Source organism: Haplochromis burtoni, unplaced genomic scaffold, assembly GCF_018398535.1.
Source record: "Haplochromis burtoni strain Fernald_Lab_line unplaced genomic scaffold, NCSU_Asbu1 Contig_93, whole genome shotgun sequence".
Taxonomy (NCBI): Eukaryota; Metazoa; Chordata; class Actinopteri; order Cichliformes; family Cichlidae; genus Haplochromis; species Haplochromis burtoni.
This window is the reverse complement of record NW_024582454.1, coordinates 816,746-843,028: the sequence shown is the minus strand read 5'-3', so window position 1 is coordinate 843,028 and position 26,283 is coordinate 816,746. Positions and strand designations below refer to the sequence as shown.

At 38.3% G+C, this 26,283-nt stretch overlaps 1 protein-coding gene across 5 annotated transcripts in view; it reads left to right on the top strand.

Annotated features, from left to right (window-relative positions):
* ncoa1 (nuclear receptor coactivator 1) overlaps positions 1-26,283 on the top strand; it is an 81,540-nt gene that overhangs the window by 15,001 nt on the left and 40,256 nt on the right. For all 5 annotated transcript variants that reach the window (XM_042222733.1, XM_014336198.2, XM_042222735.1 and 2 more), the window contains one exon: positions 15,118-15,340. The gene's annotated coding sequence lies outside the window, so the exon portion shown is untranslated. The remainder of the gene's footprint in view (positions 1-15,117; positions 15,341-26,283) is intronic.

The following is a 26,283-nucleotide window of genomic DNA, read 5'->3' as shown; positions in this document are numbered from 1 at the left end:
TAGGAATGAGACACAAGAAGTTCATGATAGGTTTTCACAAAACAAACACAACACTTCCTGTCACATAGATGTGCCAGTTTCAATAAAAACACTTGGTGTGTTGACAAAAACTGAAACACTGAAGCACACAAGGTAGTTTAAAAAAAAAAAAAAAATCATTATAATGTCTTTTTGCATCTACTTTTAGTTTTGATTTGCTTTTAACATTATACTTTTCACTAAACGAACATAATTTAACCAAGTAGTCCCTGCACCAGAAAATGGGAGGCAGGTATCATGGATGTTTGGTCTTGGATTTAAAATCGGATGTCAGGATTTGTCCAATAATTATTATTCAAAATAAAGGCTCTACAAATCTATAACGTTAAAGCACCAGATTTGGCTATTTAGGCTGAAAAAAATCTGAAGAAATGTACAAGAACTCATAAATACTTAAAACCCTGTAGAATTAAAGAAATAAAATTTCAGCATGGGAAATAAAACAAAGTATACATTGGCAGACAGGCTGTACGTATTAAAGGAGGGTTCCTGCCATATTGTTAATGTATAAAATTGAAATAACAAAAACTTTGTTTTATTGTAAATTTTGGTTTGCAGTGTGACATGTTGCAAGACAGCTATGGTTTTCAGTTATTTGCTAAACGTGTTGCAGATTTGTCATATTTGGCACTTTAAAGTTATCCATGACCTTAGACTGTATCCAGATGTTTGACTTCATTAACATCTTTTTAATGCAGTTATAACTTGTAAGCCTTTCATGTGGCTACAGTAACCTGTGTCAGTGCTGGATTAAACTTCCTTGTCTGGGAAAAAATCTTCTATAATTAATGTGTTGCATAACAAAAACTGTAGGATTACCGCTTCTTATGTCATAATTACCATGGAAACACTTTCAGCCTTGACGCATATGGGTCAGCCGTAATAAAACAAAAATTTCAAGTTTTCCCCTGACACACATGCCGCTGTTTCCTTATTTTTGGCTTCTGTTTTTCAGATGCATATTATTTTACTGTTACACTCTTCCCTTTTTGTCCTTACACCAATCTGGTTTAAGGTTTGTTTTCCCAACCCACTTGCTCGCTGTTGTGGAGGTCTTTGATGTCATTCAGCTGCTACTCTAAAAAGGACCTCTGTCTGATGTCCTTTAACCCTCGGATGCATGAGTGACTGGAGCCTGCACTCTTCCATAAGTGGGTCAAAAACCACCCGTGTTAAAATCGATTTGTTTTTATCCCACTTTTGTCATTTTGGTCAAGAATGATTTAATGTTTGAAACATTTTGTATTTTTCACTTTTTGTAAGATTTTTAAAACAACAATTATTCAGACAATTGCTCTTTCATTTTTTTGGCTTGCTCCCCCTTACATACAGTACATACACACAGTTGTGACAAACCACCTGTTTCTGACTGTAGTTGCTACACAGAGGTTTTTTTTGCATTCCCCACACCGGCTGCTGACTTTACGATCTTCATTAGTTGGATCTGAAGTCTTGCCGTCTTTGGTTGGCCCTGTTTGCTTTTTTTTCTGTAGCTGAGTTGTGGCTTTTGTCACCCCACACCTTCCTATTTCTTCAGTGATTGGGGTTTGCAGTTGGGGCAATCTTTCAGTCAGCTTCTCATATGTGGTGTAGCAAGCTCCTTTGAGAGCTCAGTGAGGAGGACCCGTTATGCAGTGGTCATACAATTCTTGAATTCAAGGTGCTGAGCAGTAAAAAAAAGTGTAGGCACTCACGGTGGCAATGTCAAGTTGTACCACAGCACCATGGGCCACCTATATGTTTTACAATTTCAGAGTGTAGAGTAGGCGCGAACCATCTGAACCATAGTATCTACACCTTCTTTGGTCTTATTGTACAATGTGATAAATTATGTTTTCCCCTTTCTAGCATTTTCATCAACTATTTTCTTGTGATACATCATTCTCAGGAGTACAACAGCCACTTCGTTCTTTCTGACATAGCTGACTATGGTAAGCCTGCCATTGAATGCACACTGTGCTGTAAACCTCCCAGAACTCAGAAGCCTTCTTCAGACGAAGGATTTCTGCCTTGTCCTATTGTAGAGTCCTCACAATAGTGTCCCAGGAGACACTGTGGAAGAGGTACATTGGAGAAGAAAAAAATCTTCTTCTTCAGCTGTGTGTCTCACTGAGGAAACCATTCTAGATCTTGCAAAGAAGGATGTGTGCATCACAGAGCCAGAAGATCTTTAGGCCACACTTGATTGGTTTGTTTGGCATAGTAGTTCACTGTAGAAGTTTGAACTAGGGCCGGGCCATATCATACTGTTCACGGTAATACCGGTATACTGTTGTTATTACCGTTTTCAGAAATTAAGGCACACTTAAAATCAATCTTTTGATTTTTCTGAAAAATCGTGCGCCTTATGTATGAATTCTGGTTGTGCTTACTCACCTCAAAGCGATTTTATGTGGTACATGGCGCTCGAAAATCTGTCAAAAAATGTTTTAGTACGACTCTCGTAAGCTACGAAGCTACTGCTTGATGGATTGTCGGAGCATTACGGCTACCGGAGGCAGGAGCCTCGTGGAGTGATACGTACTGTGCTTCAACATAATATTACCGTATTGTGTGTGTATAACCTCTTTCTAAGTTTTGTGGATATTATACATGGTTATGCTGAGGATATGTCGGCCGGTTTCCACTGGAAATCCCTTTTGGTTAAACTGTCAGCGAGGAATTTGCATTTGCACTGTTAAATTTTTACATAACTTTAATGCACATAAAAAACAGCTGCCAGTTTAAGTGAAAATACATTGGTGGGTTTTTTGGGTTTTTTTGTACTAATAACGTTGTGGAGTTATCAATCAATTTTTGAATAATTATTATTATTATTAGTCAATTATATCATCAGTTATATCGTTATCGCAAATTTTCAAATATATATAGTGATAAATATTTTTGGCCATATTGCCCTGCCCTAGTTTGAACCTACCCCTGAATGGCACAGGTTGTTAATCTACATATTTACTAAGAATAAACTGTCTGAATGCTGAATGAAAGCTGTCTGTTAGTTCTTGCTCTGTAAAATAATCTTAGGGTGTGACACTACTAATAGTGTCACACCCTAACAATACTAAAAATACTAAAAACTACTAATTTGGTCCTGGTTATGTTGGAAAACCTATTGTGAGCTGCAGGGTCACATCAACCAGACCCTGCCGTAGTTGAAGAACTGTTTGATGTTGTGTTATTCAGAAGTCACAGCGGCTACAGAGCGTGTAGTGATGCTGTAGTCCTAGGTGGGGGATTTAGCGTTCATCAGCAAAATGAGACACTCACTTTTGAGGGGGCTGAAGATAGTGGGCTTTCTGCTAGTGTATTTCAAGCCCAGGCTATTCCCCACTGGGCCTAACGTGATACCACTATAGAAAAAGCTATAACATTTAGTTAGTTCACAGGAAGCAAAGTGATTGCAGAAAACTTTTAAAAGTTTTCCACAGAACATCTAATCTTTCCAAGCTTCTACCTTTATTGATGGGTTTTCATACCTCAGTATGGTAAGAAGATTGTTTGATGACGAATTAGTTTCTGGAGTTTTCCATGGGTAGCTGCATAGATCACCCTCACTAATTTCAGATGCACATCCAGCGTTTTTGTTCTATAGGCAGACCTGAAATATGACAGACATTTCTCAGTTCAGAAAAGCGTTTCAGGTTTTACTGCCAGTGAGCTTTCAAGGCGTAGTTTCGTGTTTTACTTGCATAGTTTTTCTCTTTTTGTCTTATTTTGTTTTTTGGTTACTGTCCATTTGATTGCATTGATTACTTTCATGTACGTTAACCATATTTCGATACTCTTTCGCTGGTCATTGTTTTGTTTTTTTGCTTCGTGATATTTCAATCATGGTGCGTAAGGTTAACTAGTTATCTAACTCACTGCTAACATCTAAAATTGCTAACTTCTAAATCCACTGAACCTCATAGCTGTAGCTGTAGCTGAAAGGTTTTTCAACCATTTTTAAAAATTCACATTGGACCTTAGTGCTAAATAAGTTTGAAATAAAGTCCCCAATTATTTCTCTCTCTCTATCCACTGTGTGTTCAGATATGTACCAACACATCTCTGCTCGTCCATCTGTGCAACTCAGTTAGCGTTACAGCAGATTGATAGTGCAACAGTAATTGAGCGGATACATTCAATTGCCCGCAGCCCCACACACCTCAGTCCCCATGCCAGTCTAAGCTGCCCGGGTTAACAACTTTTCTGGAAGAAAACCTGTATATTAATCACATATTTGCAACAAAGTACTTGGTAAATAAAATATTTGCTGTTGTAGTTGCAGTGTATGAGTTCTTGCATTTTATTGATCACCCTGACTGTTCACCACTTATATTTTTTGTTAAAATGTAAGCACTATTGCAATGTTATAAGAATACAGATTGAAATGGGCATAACCCACCTATCAATTATATAATATGCTCGCTTCTACACGTTTTTTTTTCTGTCTTGATAGTTCTGTTTTGTCACTCATTGGTCTTTAAATGGAGTCAGTTCTGCATCTTGGCTCTACCTGTTATTAAAATATGTATCCAGCCAGCTTTGTTCTCTTCCTTTTTGCCCACCTTCCATTACTTTTCTCCCTTTTGTTCCATTCAGCTGAAATGCAGGTCACTGAGGTGTGGTTCTAATCTCAGGCTAACCTGCCAGTGCCATAGCATTTTGCATGCACTTGATGGATAAATGGTGTGTGTGAAAAGGGCGAAAAAAGTTTGGTGACAAAGCCAGAGATGACTGCAGTGAGCAGTACCTCCAAAAAAGGCAACACTGGACTGATAGCAGTGAAGAAAGTACCACTCGCTGTGTGATGCAGGGCATGTTTTTCAGTGGTGATTACTCACAAATCCCAGTTTAAAGACAGTTTGTGAGTATGTACTCTCTGTACACTATAACTTTTAAGATTATTGAAAGGTAAATTATATTAGAAGTAGGGCTGAAAGTGCCTTCATTTAATGTCAGCAGACAATGATTGCTGATGGTCAGAGTGACTTCATTTGGGTTATTGATTAACACGTTTAGCTTGTTTCCCTATTGCTTCTTATTAGTTATCACTAAATTAATTTAGGATTTAGAAAATGTAAATGACACTGACATATCATTTCAGAATGTGGGAAGTCAGTTGTTGGCTGTCCAGCGGTTGATTTGAAATGAGAGTGCAGTTGTAGTTGATGTCCTCTTCTCAGCTTTTTGCCTCCCTTTGTGTGTTTTTGACTGTGAAAAACTCTACTCATTGTTATGTGAGATTTATACTTGTGCATTAAATTTACATCCTCAAAAGATCATAACCAAACTCTGTTTTAGGACTGGACAATTAATTGGAAATGAATTAGATCTCTTATCAACATAATCTGGCCCATGTCGGTTGTGAGCTATGCTGGTTGAAAACTGTGGCATGGAGCAAGGTGACAATAGAAGAAGAGATCCAGACAGTGATGGTTTTGCACATTTGGTTTTCACAACTACTACTTCTGTTTATCAAAAGTTGGACTATTCTGCAGATGTTAAAAATGATTTTTTTCTGTTCAGACACTTGAGATGTAAACATGTCAGGATCAGATCGCTTTGTATAGGGTCCATTTAAAATTCATAGTTCATTAATTGTAATTGAGGTAAAATGTTCAGTTGATTTTGATTTGAGATCATACCGCCCTAATCCTACATGTGGTGTAACTTGGATGTAACCTGAAATGTACCTCCTTGGAAATCTAGCGAAATTGCGTCGATGCAGCCTACAACTACTGTGATTGGTATCATGGTTTTCTCCGGTGCACTTCCATCTAGTTCTTCCCTGCTGCCATCTGTTGCATTGACTTAAAGGAAGAAACACCACAAAACTACTGTTTTGGTGGCAAAATTGCAAATTAACTCAAACATACCACACAGTATAGTATAAGCATAAATGCTGGTAATGGTGTTAGCCACTTGCAAGTAAGCTGTGTCTTTATTCAGTGCAGAAATGTTAATGTGACGTGAAGGTTGAAGTTCTGAGTTGAAGACAGCCAGCTATGTTTTTAGTGCACTTTAAATTATTTTTTGATTAATACATATAAGGAAAACAAGTTTTCCATCTTAACATTGTTTATCTTCAGTTGCTCAAATGATGCATTCTTATTGTACTAAAGGAAATTAAAATTTTCCTACTGCCTATTATCAGTTTCATTGGAAGCACTTTGAACTGTGCTAAGCTGCACAAAAGATGCTATACCAATTAAGTTTGATTTTGATATCCTGTACAGGGCTCGCAAAATCGCCTGCCCGACGTCCCGGGACTAGCGATTCTTCCAGTCGGGCTACCAAAATCTATTGCTGCCCTGCCCGTCGGACTATCATAGGAAGGAAAATTATATGTCAATGCTTTTGCATTCTTTCGGAAATGTAGCTGAGTAATTATGTCATTGGCATCGGTGAGCCACTGTCAATATGTGACATATTGAAGTCGCGTTTGAATTTGCGCTTGTTTTTTTTGCTTTCACTTTGAAATCGCGAACTGTGTATAGAGAGCGACAGCACTGATCTGTGAGTGATGATAATTTGTGCACCAATTCCTCTGACATCGTCTTATCAATCGTTAGCTTACTATGCAAACATGACAAGTGAAATCTCCCGCAGCTTAAACATGTGAGAGGTTGATCGCGCAGAGAATCGCTGAGCTTATGTGGTGCGTGTGTAAAAGCAGCAGGATATATATTTTAGTTCTGCTGAGCCAAATAAGACAGGTCAGGGTGAAGAAGTGACAGCCAAAGAAAAGCTTACCACAAAACGGAAAAGTTATGACAAATCAGACTATAAGGCAAAAAGAAAGTGCAGCTTTATGGTTTCATGGACAAAAGAATTTCTGTGGCTGCAATATGACGAGCTAAATAACCAGGGCTGCACATAAGTGGTCCGCAGGTGCGCATTCGCTGTCAAAATAAAAAAACGCGCACAAGATAAGAAGTTGCAACGCGTGTTTGCGTACATAAGATTTTCTGGAGGAGGACAGACATTTGTTTAGAACTCTTAAAGATGTCGAAGAAGCTCCTTTAAGCAATTACTTTGGTGTTCCTCCACCTCCAAAGAAATGTCAGAAGGAGTCCGAACCACAAAAGAAGCCGTATTCTCGGAAAAGTGGTTGCAGGAGGTGAGCTGGCTTCAAACAAATGATGAACGCACAAGATGTGGTGCAGAATGTGCCGTGAAAATCCCACTCTAGCGGACAAAAACAGTGCTTTTTATATGGACGCAAACGCGCGTTGCAACTTCTTATCTGGTGCGCGTCTTTTATTTTGACAGCGAATGCGCACATGCGGACCACTTATGTGCACCCGTGTAAATAACATAATGTTCTGCCGGGTGTGTTGTTGGTTTTCCTCGATTTCTGAGTCGACAAGCGCCTTTGTTACTGGGACCAGTCATTTTAAGAAAGGCCCCCATTAGAACCCATGAGAAATGCAAGAAATGCATTATTGCTCAGTCTGCAATATCTTTCCCAGAACAAACACCAATTGCAAATAACATACTAAAAATAAACCTGAAAAATCTGTTTAGAACAGCGTACTATGTTGCAAAGAGTGAACTACCACTGGCAAAATTTAGCAGTCTTTGCAAACTTCAAAAAGCAAATGGCCTAGATCTTGGTTCCACTTGCCTCTTACCCGTGACTTCAGTGGAAATTTCAAATTCAGGATCTGACACAGACTGATTCATGTCCTACACAGTTCTTACAAGTTCATAGAAATTTCTGTTCAATTAGAACCAAATATTTGAGTTGATGATTGTAATTTTTATACAGTGTTGTAATTTGTGTTTCAACAATTTTTTGATTAATGTTTTGTTTCCGTTACAATATTATACTTTAATGTATTGTAACGGAAACAAAACATCAATCAAAAAATTGCTCTCTTTTTTTATTCGGGCTACTTAAATTTATTTTGGGCTACCAAAAACTGAAGAGTCCCTGCCCGAAGGGCTACCAGGGACTTTGAAATTTTGCGAGCCCTGCTGTACCTCTCCAGCTCCACTAGCTAAGACTGAGCAAAGATTCCCCTGATGGTCATATTTCTGTGGTTTGTTTTCAGATGGTCAGTAGTGAGTGTGCATGTGTGCACACAAACTCTAATGTCAAGTGTCATGTTTACCCAAACATGTTAATAGATAAGACAAGACCCACTGAATTTCCTGTCAACAAGAAGCATCATTATGGAGCACACAAAACTGACCTACTTAACTCAACCACAGTTGGCTGACTGTTGAAGCCTGGTATGCTGTCATGTTTAGAAAACATGACCTGCATTTTGGCAGTATTTCAAAAAGTAGGAAAAAAGGTAAACCTGTTCAGTTGGAGGCTGGCTTTTCAGGAACCAGTTTGTAGTCAGTTAAAACTTTACTTTACAGTTTCTGCCTATGCTCATGTTGTGCATCTAGAAAGCACCGTTGTTTTTAAAAGGGAAAAGTCACGGGCTATCGAGAGCCAGCAACATTTTGATCACTCAAATCAAACCTAATTTATTTAAAAGCTCCACCTTAATCATATTTAGCTGCAAATAATTTGATTATTAAATAATCCAATAATCAGTTTGTACAGAGTCAGGAATAGAATGCTTAATTTGAGAGAACTTGTGCAGTTGTGCAACCACAAATGCGCACACCTCAAAGTCTACACTAGATAATAATTGGCATAGTGGTTTGAAAGTGACTAAAATACTGTGCATGTTTAAAATACTTGCATTTTTTTCTTAATTTGTAAAAATTTAGAAGAAATGATAAAAAATAAAAAGATTACAAGACATCCATATGTATATACACATTCATACACTTATATACAAATGCCTATACACACACATGCACATGGACATATACACATGTATACATATGTATACATATACACATGCATACATTATCCAACAAGATAAAAACAACCAAAACTAAATAACTACGACAGAATAGACCCTGTTTCAAAGTGATCCGAAACCTGTGAAAATTGCTAGGTCTTCAGGTTTGATTGAAGAGGAGGTGATCTTTATAAATGAAGGAAGACTGTTCCAGGGTCTTGGAGCAGCAATGGAAAAAGCCTTGTCACCTTTAGATTCTGAATGTATCATTATTTGAAAATAATAGTGGGTTACCTTAGTAATGCATTTGTAATAAAGAAGGTACAGTTTCTGTGCTAAAGGCGTCTAATACCTTGATTTCTACATGCCTCATCATATCAAGACCCACCCTCAGAGTGCAGGCTTCCTTGTGCTTCTTCTCTAAGTAGGATTGGAGGAAGAGTTTTCAGTTATCAGACCTCCCTTTTGTAGAATTAGGTTCGTGTTCTGATTCAGGAGAAAGACACCATCCCCTCTATTACTCTTATTTTAAACTTCTCTTTTGTATAAGTTACAATTAGGACTGGATCAGGTGAGCCTGAGCTGTCCCTCAGTAATGCTGCTGATTGTTTAAGCTGCTGTGGGGCTTTCTGTGTTTGGTGTTTCTGGGTACTTTTTTGCCCCTTCTCTTTCTTCTCACCAACCAGTCATGGAAGATGGCTTTGCCTCGCTGAGCCTGGCTCTACTGGAGGTCTCTTCCTATTAAAAGTGAGTTCTTCCTTCCAACTATTGCCAAGTATTTGCTCTCGGCTTCTCTCAGATGTTGTAGGAGCTTCACTTCAAGATAAAAAGCACCTTAATTGTTCTTGCTTGTAGTCAGTATTTTTTTTTCTCTGTAACATCAGCAGTATTTCTAAGCCAGAAATCAACAATCACCAATTAGTCAGTCTGGTTTTATCATGGGTGCGATTGCTGGCATGATTTCATTGTTACACAATGGAATGCAAGATCAGACATCACAATTATTCTGTTATGTAATGATTCTCATTTAATTCATAAAATGCTCCAAATTTGAACTCCTCCTCGACCCTCTGGTATAAGCAGGCTGACCTTGTGGCATCTGATGACTATCTGACCATCACGTAGTCATTGTAGTTATTTAGAAGCGTTGGTAGATGAGGCAGAAAGGCTGGCACACTGTTCCAAAACAAGCCTACTGGTCCACCAAAGCCAAGGCTGCTGGTTCACCAGACTTAAAGAAAGCAAGGACTGTGTGAAATATAGCCTTCATGTGTTTTGACAAAGTAGTTTGTCATAATACTTTATTGTAGCAAAAGAGTTTGATTTGTTGGTTACCTGCACTAGATGGGACAAGGTTTTGGCTTCTTGAGCAAGTTAAAATGTGCTTTTGAAGGTCCATTTATTATGTCTACACTTGAAGTCAGTGTGAAGGTGAAGGGCAGACATCCGCTATGACGCTAGACAGCTCTTGTTTCCAGATGCATATTCATAACAGTATTGATAAGTTTTTGTTAAAATCCTGCTATAAGCTGGCACTTTCTTTTTAGTCTTTGGCATGCTAGCCATTAAAATCCATATTTGAAAATCAATGTTCATTGGATAAGGAGATTTTCATTCATACATGTTTTAAGGCTTCCTCATTCAGTGCAGTCTTTCTGTGTAAAATATACAAGAGTTTTATAAATGCCAATTTAGCAACATCTGCAGCCAATCACAAAAAGTGCAAATTAAGGAAAATCTTGAGGAATTTAACAGAAGTTAAAAGCTATTTTTAACAAGATAAACGAGAAATGAACTGCACAGATTAAAACATTATAGCAGAGAATTACAATAAGAAAATAACTGCCCTGAGTTCATAGTTGAACACCTCTGCATGCTGAGACCCAGTATCGCCTTAATAACATTAGTGATTCTTGCCTGAGGATAAGGATTATTGACACTGTTAACATTAACTTTACTCATTTTTTTCTTTTTTCTTCTGCCTGTTATTATCTAAGCGAGGAAGCAGCCAGTTACGTTTTACCTAACAGCCTAGGTTTGCTTGTCATCACATCTTTGAAGCCCGTCTGTGAATGCTAGGAAGAGTTTCTAAGCAGAAGAAGGGAGAGAACAAGGTTCTGGTTTGGATATTGTCCTACGTCTGCAGTGCTTCTGGCCAGTCATTTTGCACCAGTACAACCACTGTGCTGAAAATGATTAGATTGCTGTAAATTTCCTGCTTAAAGAGAGCTAGAATCTACTGGAATCAATTAAATCCCACACTGAAATCCTGGCTACGCTCAGTACACACAGACTTGCTAAAGATTTATCTCAGGGTTTTCCCAACAAAAGAGGTTTACGTCAGAGTCAAAAGAAAGTTATATTTTTTTTAATCCAGTTTTTTGATTAGGGGTTTATATACTGATATACGAACAATGCTTTTCTTTGTAAGATGGTTAGAAGTACCAGGAAATGTTCTTCATCAGATAAGGTAATGCAGACTCATTACATTCAATGTACACGGACCAGCCTTGCTGATGAGGGTAGTCCTCCCCCAAAGACCCATTATAAGCCTGGAAAAACCTTGTGTATGCAAATTTTATTTATCTTTTTTGTTAAGTAACCCAGATGAAGTGAGGATCAAATAAAGTTGACGTTGAAGCTCTATTTTCTCTCTTCATTGTTCTCCCTTGAATATGGGTATGTACCTGTTAACTCGCCTTCTATTTTGCTGTTCCAGTGACGAGCTGTAATTCACACCTGTAAAATGCTATCTGATCAAACTCTAAATAGACACTGAAAAGCCTGAGACAGGAGAGGTCTCATGCAAAGCATTTAGAAGGCTTTTGACTTGCTGAAGTTTGAAAATTTCTTGCAGCACTGCAAGGAGCCAGATTAAGAGGGCTAGTCAATCAGCTGGTGTGTTTGGGCCTGGCAACAATCATGTGTTATCTGATCTTTACATAAAATGCGTGTTGTGTAGCACATACAACTAGGAAACTGTTTCTAACGTCTAAAATCAGCACACTGCTGCCTTTTTACGCAGAGCTGTGTTGCCGCACAGACTCTGGCTGCAGATTGATTCAGCTTGATACTGCGTTTGATCCCCATAGTCAGGAAAATCACTCATAATGCCCGAGCAGCTCGTTCTCCAGACCGAGACACTGATCTGCTGTTGCACAGGTCAACCATGTGTCAGCTGAACAGATGGAAACAGAAGAGTGGGGTCTGCTGAGGAGCAGAACCACCCAGTGAATCAGATCCAGATAGTCGTTCAAATCCAGCCAATACTGACAAAACTTGAGACTCTTCCAAACACGAGTGTTTGTAACTTTCCACGTTTTATTGTTCAGTATTTGAAGAGAAAACTCTGAAATGCAATTCTTGCACTAAGGTGCCCTCCTCGACTAAACAGGAAACAATAAAAAATTTATTATCGGGCAACTTCCAGCAATTATAAAAGCATGATCATCAAGATAAAACTCTTTGCTGTGATGCTGTTGTTTTGTCTTGTGATATAAATCTACCACACCTCTTTCCTTTAAACCAGTGTATTAAGCTTAAATCAGGAGTTTTAAAGTGTGCCTGACTAGTAAAGCCATTTAATAACATCTTATAATGTCTTATAATAAGTGCAAATCCAACAATAGATCTCAGTGTTTCTGCATAGTGCCATTAGATGTGTATTAAAGACAAGTCAATCTGCAAGGGACCTTAACCTATGGAGTAATTTGGAATCAAAAATATAAATTGTACTTTTCCAATCAAATGTTTTGGTGGACCAGTGTTGGCCCCGGGTCATCAGACTGGTTAATTTGAGCCTACTTTATAGATACATATGTCTGTTTGCAAATCTGCTGGCCTGGGACAGGAAGATGTTCCTAAGCCAGCCAAGAGATGTAATCCTTCTAGCATGAGACCCTGAGTCTGGGAGGGGCGTCATCTCTGTAGAGCACAACACCCAAAAAGCCAAACTGGGGAGGCATTGTACTCAGATTCCTGTACATTGACTCAAAGTCAATACAGTCAATAAATCATTCATTTAATTACAAAGTTGGTTGTCAGTAAAACTAACAAGAAATCAGAGAAAAGGACAGAAAAATAATATAGATCATTGTTCCACTGAAATACAGCTATAGCAGTGTCTCACACCTGGTGCATGTGATAATAAATATACAAGAACTTGTACTTGATAGTGACCGAATGTTGTCTATAGATGGTGATGCTGGCGACATTGAACTTCTGATGGTCTACATGCTTTTGTACTTGCCTCAGTCTGACCTCAATTATAGCAAGAATCATAATTGCTTCTTCTTCTTTCCTCTCTTTTTTTGGTCAGTACTGGACTAACAGTTGTTTTGACATGATGATTCGAGTGTTGCATTTATGGAACTTTTGGATTCCTTGAACCCAACATGTTTCCAAACAGACTCCTTGGTTTTGCTGGTCCTGTTGACCAGAGGTTCTCTTTCTGTCATCTTATTTTGAGCTAAACTAAACTTGTGGAGTGAGTTTGGGCTTTTGGGGAGGGTGGAAAGTGCTATAAAGGAAATGAAGTCAAACACATACCATATGTTTCATGTTTTATTTTCCTTTTTTTTTTTTAAATTTAGGAAAGTCCCATTTTCTTTTAAGTATTCCTTTAATGCATCACGTTTCCAAAATGAGCTGATGTTAAATAATCTTAATATAGACCAGAATAATCCACCTCAAACCTTTTCTTCCATTATATTTTAAGCATGTTTTTAGATTTTTAGTTCTGAGTTACTGAATTCCTTTAAAGGATTTAAATGTGTTTTTTCTTCATAAATGATCCAGTTTCCAGCTCCAGGTTGCTGGTTGACTGTTGTTATGGCATAGGGAATTTTAACGGTCTGAGTGTTATTTGTGTTCTCAGTTTGTTTGTTGACGAGTTGTTATGATTACAAGATGTAAAGCCACCGAAGTCGACACAATGGTGCGCAGATTTTACTGTGATCAGTCTGTCCCTACCTGCTGGGTTGCTAACAGCCAGCTGTGAGCAGCTATGAAGCGGATGTCAAGGCAAGAAACACAAATGTCAGGGGCAAGTAATTCTGTTTAGATTTATCTTCTGTGTGTGTGCTCTAAGTTATTATTAAAGTAGATTTCTGTGCTTCTCTTAGGTTATACAGTGAAATAACCTAAATATTTCGAATATATTTAATGAATGAAGCCCTGCAGCTGGTGTGGGTTGCTTTTAATTCTCCAGATGTCTTCCATAGAAGCTTCTATTTTGAATTCGCCCAACAATTTTATTGCTCTTTTATAAGATGCAGTCTTTTGGTAGTAGTGAGGGGAAATCTCATTTAATGTAGTCTTTTCTTCGGGGTTGTTATCACTTTTACATGGAAATGCTAAAGTTTCCTTCAACATGAACCTCTTAAACTCTTGTAGAGTAGCTTTGCATGATTTACAGTTCAAAATAATCCTTATTTATCTTACACAAGGTCTTGGCACTGCCCCTTAATTTTTCTTCTGTGTAAACCAATCTGTTTTAGCTGATCGGCCCTTAAGCTATCTTTCTTCTTATTGGCTTTTTTTCCCCAGAATATCATGAGATATACGATTTGTCACTTTTCTCCAAGGCCCTCCCTTCTTTTCTGTCTCTGTCTACGACTTGTGTAAATGCAGATTTGCCTCCAGTTACAATGCCTGGTGCAAATTTGTGTCAGTTCACCTCATTGCAGTGACTTCGTGTGCATAAATGTGCCATAAGAGTAGAACAAACAGTCTGAAAATTAGTGTTTGGTGCAGCTTGTAAGCTACAACTCAACTTATATTTACTTATATGACAAAAAAAAAAGAAAAAATATATCATCAAATCATTTTCACTTCATCAGTGGTATTGGTGTTATGTTCAGATCACATATGATTAAGCTTAAACATTGTCACTATTTCACTATTCTTTAAATATCAACCACTACAAATCACTCTCAAGTAACAGCCCATAGTTGTAGTAAGGTTGCCAGCTGTACCTGGTGGAGTTCACCCTGGACCTGTTTTTTTTCACCTCTACATTTGTCATTGCTTTTGCATGTTCCCCCTGTAATAGCATCTAGTCTCACCATGTCACACAGACTTATTCCCTCTGTTAGCAATTAACACGTTCTTTCACTTTATTTGTGTTTATTGCTGCTTGGTATTTTAAATATTCAAAAATAATGACCTGTTATTAACAAATGGCAAATAGAACTGTCAGTATTACAGCATAACTTGTGAAAGGTTAATTTCTACATTGCAAATGAACATATTGTGATTGTCCATTTTTTCTGTGTTTTCTTGACAGTTGGAGGCCAACGGGCTTCTCCCTGCACCTGGGATGGTGCTTTTTGACAGAGCGGCTGTGGAGCCATAACCCCACCGCCATCATCATTCCATCCTCTTGACTGTAAGCCGTTGGCCCACCACTGATCTCACGCCCAGGCTCCCCTCCTTCCCTCAGCTTTGCTCAGTCCCTGACAAGGCCACCACAGCCACCACATGACTCACCGACTGGAGCCCTAGATCAAGTAAGCACGGTGCTCTGTACTCGTTGACTTGAGTGCTGCAGTATGTCTCATTGCAAGCCAGAGTGATCCCTCGCACAACTTGTGTGTTCTGCAGCAAACTGTTATATAACATTGATTTCCCACTGAATACTGAAAGAGTAATTTTCTATATTGACTAGAATACTTTTTTAGTGATTATTTTAATTTCTGGACTGAGCTTCTAACGAAGGCTGAAGGTTGTGTTTGTAGGATGGCAGTGGCAAACCTGAGGTCAAGTAAAGCAAGACACAGCGGCTACGTATTGAACGTGGATTTATTTGAAATTTATTTTATGCTTGTTTTGTAATCTAGTTCTTATTATCTATTATTCTCTTAACTGCTTTTGTGATTGAATATCACCAGTAGCCCAAACTAGTTAAAATATTAAAGTAACATATAAGCAAGTTTAGGAGGGTGAACCAGCCTATTGCGCTGAAAAGGTGTTTTTCCTTGAAAATGGCAGCTTATCAAAATTGATGGTGATTAATCAGTGTTTCAGTACCAGTGTTATGAGTTATTGTATTTAAAAACTGCATCCACTTCCATGCATTTCTTTCATTCATGGGATTTAGTTTACTCCAATGTACATTGATGTAAGGCCAAACCTGTTTACTCTTGTCATATTTTATTATCTTATAACCTCATTGAAAATTCATTTTTTGTTTCAAAATCTGTTCCTGACCAGGAGAAAATGAGAGTTTATCCTGGTTTAAAATAGACCTTTGCCAGAGTGGCAGATACATTTACCTCTTAATTTTGTTCATTTTATAATCCAAAAATATATTTAGGCTTGAGTAAATTAAATTACTTGTGTGCAGGAAAAACCCTGCAAACTATAGTTTGTTAGCAGTAAAATGGTGAAATAAATCTAATTTAAATCAAGGACCCAAGTGTGAGATTTGCCACAAAACCTCGGGAGTGCCATCGTAATTATATTGTCACTGTAGGTGTTTGTTTGAATTTATTTATAAGGTGTAAATGCACTGTGAGATTGGTTTGATTTGCGTTTTGTTCTTTTCAGTTTTGCAGGGCAAGTCATTTATTTTAAGTTCTGCAGTATGCAGACAATGCACAAATGGCTGACTTGAAAGACTCCAGTCTTTGCCATCTCCACACATAGTTAATAGCCTGTCAATTTAATTTTAAAGAAGACAAGTTAGTTAAACTTAGATTTAATAGTTTATAGAAGCGAGAACGAGAAGAAAAAAACTTCAGGCCAATGAAGTGCATTGCTCTGAACATCCCAGCATGTCTGAGGAGGCCTCCCATAGCGTTTCACAAGTTGAAATGAGGACACACACACCCACATTCACGCGCCAAATTACACAGTGCCCAGCAGAGTTCAATAAATGATGAATATTCATGTGGAATTATCAGCCTGGCAGTGAACGTGTTTGAGAGAGAAAGCGTACTGTGAAAAAATTAGGTGAACAATGACACAGACGCTAAGAAAGGCAGTTACACAGATCCGACGGCCCATGGGTGATATTGTTTTAGTGGTATATTTGATGTCTTTTAAAAGATTGATAAGGAATATCGTATGTTTTGCTCAGAAAAAGGCGAGAGGATACTTCTATCTCAGCGAAAATGTATATTTCTATATTTTGGTTACATAAATGAACAGGGCAACTACAGGTAGCAATTCTCTGGTTGTCTCTCACCTCTAAAAACAGCTTTGTGCTGTGCTTTCTATACACTAAGATCTCTGGCTAACTGTCATAATGTCTGAGGAGCTGTGTGTAGTCCAAGGTTATTTCTTACTCTTGGTAAACATCCTGGATCTGGGTGTTCACAGATGGTTGGGAAACAATGGGCTGGAACTTAACAGGGTATTCAGTTGAGAAGCAGGGAATCTTAAAGGGCCACAACAGCATTTTTTGAATGTTGTATGGTTTTTCATTGGGATTTGGAAGCATGCGTAGTATAGAGGCTAGGCAGTTTGCATTTCAGTGCAAGTATGAACACATTTTTGTACACACTATATAATATATGTGAAGAATGCCAACACTAGACAATAAATTGGGAGCAAAAAATTGATATTTGTCAGTGAAATATTTTGCAATATTTTACACTTTTGCAGAAGTCAGCTCAAACATATAGCCTGTTGGATAAGCTGGATTTGTGTAAAATTTAAGCCTAACATTAGCTGTAACCAGCTGTTGTTGTTGTTATGGTTGTTGTCCCATACAGGGTGGCTGACATGTCTTATTTGCTGACAATAACTAAGTGCAACAATTTTGGAAGTCAGTCAATTTTTCTAATGTACATCAGAGTTTTTAGCATTTCTTTCTGGTTATTTCTGGTTTCACCATTCGAAAACTAACTTTTACAGGTTTAAACATGGGTAAATGATAAGTTTTTTGAAAAAATGATTTTGTTGATAATTTCCTGATCATCTTTTGAAGTAAATAAACCACCAAAAAACAACAACAAAAACATACATCAGTGATTCCAACTGTTTAACTTGGAACACAGTCGTCAACATTAACATTTCTTAAGTTGCAGTTTTTTAAGGTCATAGATCTTACATTTTTGGGCGTTTTGGTGTTTCCACCGAAGCGCAGCATTGGTGGACCTTGAAGATCTTGGACTAAAAAGTGAAACAACAAAGAAAAAATGTTGGCAGATTTATTATTGTTTGTTGCAGCCTTGCTTTTATCTTTCTTGGATTTGCACAGATAACTTTGACTGCATTTATTCAAAACTCTAACATAGATATGATGTTGAGGTAAGCCAGATATGTGTTTAAATGACTCATTTCCAGCAGTTCTAAAAGCAATTTATACAGTTAAGTGCGTATATATTTGGAAAGAGATTACGACAATGGATTATCACAATGGATATTAAATGAAACAACTCACATGCAATTGAAGTGCAGACTTTTAGCTTTAACCCTGGAACTCTTTCATGGCATGCATTTTTAATTTCTTTTTGCTATTTGGGCTGATTGGGACCCGATGAATGTAAAAACAAAGATTACCAGATTTGTATTTTTTTTTTAATTTTTTTTACCTGATTTTTGTTTCTGAGAAAAATGAGATCCACATATGAAGACATTCGTTTAAAATTTTGATAGAACAGTGGCAGTATAATGTCCTTGTAAGTGGATATCAGGCCCTTGTAGAGCAAAATTTTGTATTTTGCTATAGATTACTCTAACTGTAGCTGAAGAACATGGCTTTTTTGCATAGTTTGCAAGACTTTTTTCTTATGGCATGCCAAATGTAACCCTCTGCTACTGAAACAATATTCAGCAAGTGAGAATTGGGTGCACATTTTCACTTGAAGAGAAAACCGCTCATTTAAGGAACCTATTGGGACAGTCTCTCGCCAATCAAAACTGATGGCAGCATAGTGCTAAAAACTGTGCTATAGACAGACTGATGTTTATATCATTTATGATGTTGGCACTTACAGAGCTCAGACTGTCTATTACAAAGCAAGAATACCACCATACTGTTCCAATAAAGAAATAAAATACATCAGTTTTTGCTTTTTATTCCCTATTTTAAAATAATTGATTGTGAGCCAATTTGGTCATATTGGTTGTGATCCTACAGCCGCATGGATGCCAATTCAATGCACTCTTACTTCTTTCATAGGAGTCAAGAGGGGTAAGTAGCAGACGGGCACTGCTAATCAAATGAACTTGATCAACTAATCATCAGCAAGTATGACCTTGTCTATTAAAATTTCCTGGCTGGCAAAATCACCCAGGTCACTTCATCATGGCATAATTAGAAAAGACTGAACAGGCAATGGATTGTTTGGAAGGATTGCCGGGAAAAAGCCTGTTCTTTCTAAAAAGAACCTGACAGCATGGCTTAGGTATGCACAGTGGGATCTGAGCAAACCACAAGACTTTTAAAACAGTTTCCTTTGGACAGATGAGACTAAAGTGGAGATGTTTGGCCATAATGCACAACACCATGTTCTGAGAAAACCAAACAGCAAATATCAGGACAAACGCTTCATACCAACTGTCACAGAGGGTGGAGGGTGAGGATTTGGGTTTATTTTGCAGCACCTTGCAGTCACTGAGTTCACCATAGACTTCACAAATGTGAGGCGGAACTTTCATTTGGGAACTATTTTCAAACCAAGACTAGACATGGAGAAAATATGTTAATATAGAAATTATGATGCATTTTATGCAATTGTTCTTTTAATGCTGTGTCAATTTTTGGGCCTTTTTGTGGCTAGGACAGTGCAGAGAGTAGACAGGAAAGTAGTAAGAATGAGGGTGAATGACATGCAGGAATGGGTCTGGAGCTTGATCATACCCAGGTCAGAGCAGCAAGCAGTACTTTACCTGTTTGAACATCCTTCAGTGTAATGGTCAGCTGCTCAACCAACTAAGCAATATCAGCACCTGTCGTTCCCCCCTTTTTAAATGATCCCTTCCGCCAAGTAGCCATCTGACAAGCTGATAGCAATTTTGGTAAGTAAAAAATGGCTAATGATAGGTCAGTAAATCTTTGTCTCAGTGCCATGACTGATGACATTGGAGATGCACTGAACTGATTTTTCCTTATAAATTTCACTTAAAGATTAAGTAAAAAAAGAAAAGAAAAAAAACTTAACTGAGGATATTTGTGTCTTTTTCCATAGAAAACATTCTTTTTCATTGCTTACATGCTCCAAACTGGACTTCAAAGTACCCCTTGCATGGGGGTCCATGCTTTGGGACTGATTTAATTTGTAGAAAATTTGTATGCAGACAGGGTAATAGTTTGTTTTGGAAAGCAAGCTTGCGGCGCACTCTAAAATCAAGCCAATTCAATCATTGCTCTACATAAACTGTAGGTCACAACATTTGTTTGAAAAGTCAAACGACATTTGTATTTCTTTTTCCTTTTTTGTAAATCGACGGCTGGTTTGGAAATGTTAGACTAGACTGCATATTTCATTTATAAGCAGACAATATATGGAATGGAAAATACTAAATTCCCATTATGCAGAAGAATGTAGGAAGCCAGGGTAGTTTGTGCTATTTACTTGAACATCAAGACGATGCCTCCCAATTTTTTATTAATTCATTTTTATGTGTAATTACAAAGATATGAGACAACATTGCCCCTTTTCATCTAATCTCACTATGGTAGCAAATCCTTCCTGGATTCAGATCTGATTGAGGATTGTCTTCAGATGTTAATCACATTTAACTTGTGCCAGCACCCACCTCTGCTATAATTTCATGCAAATCTTTAGATACATTTTTCAGTAATCTTGCTAACAAACAAACAAACTGAGCCAGGGAATTTCCTGCATAGGTTTCTTTTCTGTAAATTAAATGAAGTGAAATAACAGAGAAATTCATATTGTTTTTTCCAGTGGCACAACAAAGGCACCTTTGCTTTATGTATCTACTTAAAATAAGCCATTGTCTAATCTTTTGCCAGTCCTTCTTTTGATTGCATGGTCAGATCAAAAAGCTTTTGAGCATGGCACCTCCAGTTTATTTGGCTTTGCAATTACTTTCTCTACCATATAACTCTGCAGCATGGAAAGCACCTTGAGTATTCAATACATTTATTTTTTTCGAATCTACTGAGAATAACTTGAGTTACTTCTGTCACAATATTTGACTCCACTCTATTTTATTAATGATATTTAACTAATATTAAGTAATGAGAATAATGAGAGAATCTGTTTGTTTGTTAATTGAATTGTGAGAAACCAAATCCTAAGCCTGCCCTCATGTGGAAACCACATGGGGAAATAAAAGATCTCCTCAGCTTGAAGCCTTTTCAGAGAAGCAGCTGCTCAGTTGAACCTGCTGGTTACGTGACTGTAGTGAACCTGCACACTCAATTTTCCACCGGCACCGTTGCATCCTGATTTGCTATGTTTCACTTGACACATGAAAGAACATATAAGTCACTGGCTGCTCTATATGCCTTGCTGAAGCTGTATACATTCTCTGGTCATGTCCTATATTTGAGAGGGTGGGCCTCAGCAACAGTGACTGAGCATGGGTTGTACCAACATGATGCAGTAAAGAGGGGTGGCCATGCTGCATGCATGAGCAGTGTCGTGAGCTTATTTTACAGATAATTATTTAAAGATATTAAGCTATTAGCCTTTTACTATACCCTTTTCACATCTGTTTATGGCTTTACTGAAGATCCAGTCATATTTAATTCTGATCAAATCTCTGGTCAGGTCGATTAATATCAGGCTCAAGATGGAAACCTTGACATGTGAATCTGAGGGAATCTTTCTGTGCTTTTTTCTTTCTTTCTTTTTTGTCGCTGTTTTATCCAAAAGATAAAGGTTCTTTGAAGGAGCCAAAATAATAAAATGGGACCTGGTGAAAGGTTGTGTCTACATTAGAAAGATAAATAATGGGTCTGTATTGAGGCTAAATGTCATTTAGGTCCTCCTTATCTCCTTGTTTTCCACACTCTTCAAGCCCTGCTCTGTAGCTGGTGGTCTCTTCCTTACTCCCCCTTCTGCAAGCCATACATTACGGCTGCTGAGCACATGCATGCCTGCGCATGTGTGTTCGCGCGCGCACGTGTGTACATGCAGCTCTGCGGAAGCAGAGAGAAGCTTTGAAGGATCTTTGAAGGAGAAGAGACAAACTTAAAGATACTGAGACGGCTGAAATGGGGAGCCCGTGGAGGCAGTGGACTGTGTTTCTCAAAGGTCTGAGTCTGTTGCATTGCTGCTGCTGCTTTTTCTTCTTTCTCTTTGGCGACTGAAGGCTCTCACCATACAGCACATACGGAGAGGGAGGTGAGGTCAGAAGGTGCAGGACCTGGTCTACAGGTTTGTGGGTTAGAGTGTGAGTTTTCCTCTCTGCCCCTTTTTTAATGTTATTTTTTGTTTGGTCCCTACTTTCTGTTTACTTTGAGGCTGATATGTGTGAAAGTGTGTTTGAGGATATGCTCGCGCTGCAGCTGTAACCAATTATGATTGTTTCAGTCACATTCAGCACAGCTTGGATGCTATAAGAAGTGCAAACTGTGAAAGCTGTCATCCGCTGTGAGTTATACTCATTCAAAAGGGACAGTTAAGGGTAGTAATATAGCAGAGTGTTTAATGTGCTGCTTAGTGCTTAGATAAATCCTCTGTTTAATCTGCTGTGTTTAGTTTTTTTTTTTTTTTTAGAAGAAGGAGAGAAGACAACAATATGTGAATCCTGCTGCACAAATTCCATAATTGTATAAATGTATGTGGAGTGGAGAAAATGGAAGGTTAAAGGAGAGCACTTGAACTTCTCATCACGGACCTGACCGTTTCATCGTAGGGCCACATTAGCGAGAGGATTCATATTTAACCACTAACTTGAACTGTGGTAGCTTTCATAGTGTGACTGCCTGTAAATGTAGGGCTGGGTGCTGGACTCCAAACTAACTTTTTCACACCAGCTGGCACTAGGGTGCCTAACTTTTCACTTAAGCGTATCAGAATATATGAAAAAGTGCACTTAACTTTTTGTCATTTCATTTCAGTGATTGGATAATGGTGTATGCAGTAGAAGCACGGAGTGTTGTGACAGTTTTGAAACTGAGACTGAAGGTGGTTCAGGTAGCGAGTATCATAATTGTGGAGTTTTTGTTTGAACTTTGAATTTTATTTAAAGGGATGGATTAAGGCTTGGATGGATTAAGGTATTAGTTAAAGTGTGGTTTTGAAGTATATCATGTGTCACTTCTCACAGTATTTGTTGTAGTATGCAGACTCTCATGCGGCTTAGAGGGTCGGAGTGTAGTACGGGATGTTGTTTGTAGCTCCAATTTAAAGATTCCCCCAAAACTCTCATATGAAGACCAAAACTGCAGTTCCACTAGTGGCCACTGGAGTCTGGTTCCAAAAATGAGCCATGTTCAATTATGCCATTTTACAGCATTATAAAGCTACAGAAAATTAAAAATAAACAGAAACAGTTTTGGCCTCAGTAAATAGCTTAGCCCTTCTTAATACAAAAGTATGAGTTGTTTTATAATAGTACTTGGGGGTAGTCGGCACTGTTCTGGCACAGGCAGCTGTAGCTGATTGGTGTCTGCTTGGGGTCATATTTGTTAATTGTAGTAATTGAATTTTATGGCCCCACTGTGCTTGCGCTGGAGATTTTTGGAGTAAATTCTAATTCTTAACACTAATTAGGAGGTACCTATGCTGGGGTGTGGCTGTTGTAACATCTATGGGTGCAGCACTTGCTCATAGCTTAAAACTCCCTCATTTCATCCAAGTACTGTAACTTCTGGCTCCAAAAAGCCTATGCAACCAGGGCCAAAACACTCTTAAAACTTCACAATGTGAACTCCAAAGCCTGGGAGACCATATCCATCTTTTATATACAGTCTACACTTGCATTCAGATCACTGGTACATGCTCCAGTCTGCATTTGAGATTGTAATCGGGCAGCCAGGGACAAAGAAGCCTCTTGTCTTTTAGGGTCAAGTTTCACCAGGATCCTGAAACGTCTCCAGGCACTTATTAAGGCAGATATAAACAGTCATATTTTATTAATTTTTTTACGCTTAAAAGTTTGCCATCTTTGCTGTAAAAGCTTTTTTTTTCTCGCAGAAAATAACAATTCTTACACTCTGTTGCTTGAGTGTCACATCCTCTCCTCATACAGCAAATACGCAGAACATAGACAACTGTCTAAAGCGCTCTGATGTGAGATTTACCCGAGCACAAACAAAGCGGTTTTATCTGCCTTGACTGGTTGTCCACAGACAAACTGCTGCAGAAACCTTGCTTAAAGACAGCCATGTGGGTGCTAAGAATGAAAACTTTGTGCTGAATGTCTTTCGTTTGTTTTAAATCCTTTGTAGTCGTGCTTAATAACGAATATTTGCAATATTTCGCATGGATGGTAGTCGATGGATTCTTTTGTTTGTTTATATAAGCGTGTTGGTGAGTGAAGTGTGAAAAGTGTGAAAATTCACACTTAACTGGGTGTAAATTGCGTAAAAACTGGATATTGATATTTTTCCCTAGATAGAGCACTTACATCATCACAACAGGGGGATTTTTTTTTTTAAACCTTTAAAAATGATTGCTGAACCTCAGAACATTTGAAATGGCCATGGCCTCATCTGAGGATACATGTCCTGTTCAGCTTGTTTAGTTATTACAGTACCATGTTGGTGTCCCACGTTTTTCCTCTGTTTGAAGACCATTTCCCAGCCCCTTCCTCCTTTGTTATTTTCTCACAGGGGTCTCCTAATGCTAGGGGTCTTACTAAATTTTGATCCTCAAGCTTTATTATCAGTAAATGTTACACTCAGACCCCTTACTTTTGTTTCCGTTGATCAGCAGAACCCAGAATCGGACTGAAGGGGCATGTGAGTCACTTGAAATAATTAGCTCTCTATCGAAGATGCTCTTGTTGCTTCACCGCGTCAGCTCTTTTGGCTGAGAAGACGCAGTCAGAAACGAGCTCTAAAAGCACACCAAGACTGTAATGGAGAATCGACTCATGTGTTACTGTTTGACACATAGTTTGGTAACGATAGACATTAGCATTTAATGTTTTTTACCAGTTACTTATAACTTAATATCCCACCAGCATCACCTCTTTCCAAGTACAGTAATGTATGCAAGAGGGAGTACAGGGGTGGTGCACAAAATAAGCTTAGTGACTTTACACTGCAGTGGCCTTATTACATTTGAAGCATTCTCAAATATGCTTCTGGTATCACTTCCTTTTGTGTTCAGGACCACTTTTCAACCAGGGTTTGACATGTGCATGGCATCATTCACGTCAAGCTACGCTGTTAGGTTTTTAGACGTGTTTGTGTAGGTTGAAAAGCCCCCTTCATAGGCTGTGCCCAGCCAAATACTTACAAACAGGTTAATCTTGAGGATTAACGTTAACCTTACTGGTGCTTTAGTCTGAAACTAAGGGAACAAAGGCAGCTTGTAGCCACAAACAAAGAGAATAAAGCAGTGTTGCCCTGGTCGGGTGCCCATCCATCTCTGCAACGCTTCAGGCCTGTCGTTCCACACTGGTGCCCACTGGTTTGGCCATTATTAGATTGCTGGAACTGTGTACACATTGTAAGTGACTTAACTGTATATAAGTGCAATACCTGCCCTTAGTCTCAGTGGAGCACCTGAATAAGATAAAGAGCTGAACCAACCAGTTGGCACAGACTTGTGACTGCAATTTCTTTTGCTTGCTGGTTGGCAGCAATTAAACGTTCAAACTAGGACTGAAATGACGCTGTTCTCTGACAGATGAATAAAAAATACATACAAAATTGGTTAAAAATAACTGACCGATATACTCAGGCCTGCAGATTTTTACATCTCAGGCCATGTGCCCTGAGATGTAAAAATCTGGTTGTGCCTAGCCGATGGGCTTCACAAATTCCTTTTGAATCATTCCGAGAAAAAGTATAAGTGGTTGTTTTCATGGTACAAAACAGAAAGCATAAAGCGTCCTCTTGTTGTAGACTGATAAATTAAAGCTATCTATAAGGCGAGTGAGTACAGGGCGTTCGGCAGATGCATTTGGTGTTGCTTGCTTGGTACATTATCAGACATAATCACTGCACCTGGTGTTCTCTTTCTGACAGTGAACTGTAAATTTGTAGATGCGTTCCCAGAAACGTACCGGCTTTACCTGAGCTTGTTAACCATCATAAATGATGAGCGTTATGATGGGAAGGTCACTCTGAAAAGATGGATGCTCTTTCTCTTACACTTAACATTACAGGTGAAACAGTCCATCAGTCTGTAAGTGCAAACGTTAATTTTCAAGGTTAAGTTACAAAAGATAAATAAATAAAAAAACATACATTTAAAATTAGTCAATATTTGGTGCCTTTGGAGGCATGTTGATATCAAACTAAATATTATTACTATTTTATCTGACAAATGAAATTAGAACCTCTGGCCTTTTTTATGAACATATACCAAGTTAAGGGTTGACTAAAGCATTAACTTTTTTTTTTTTTTTA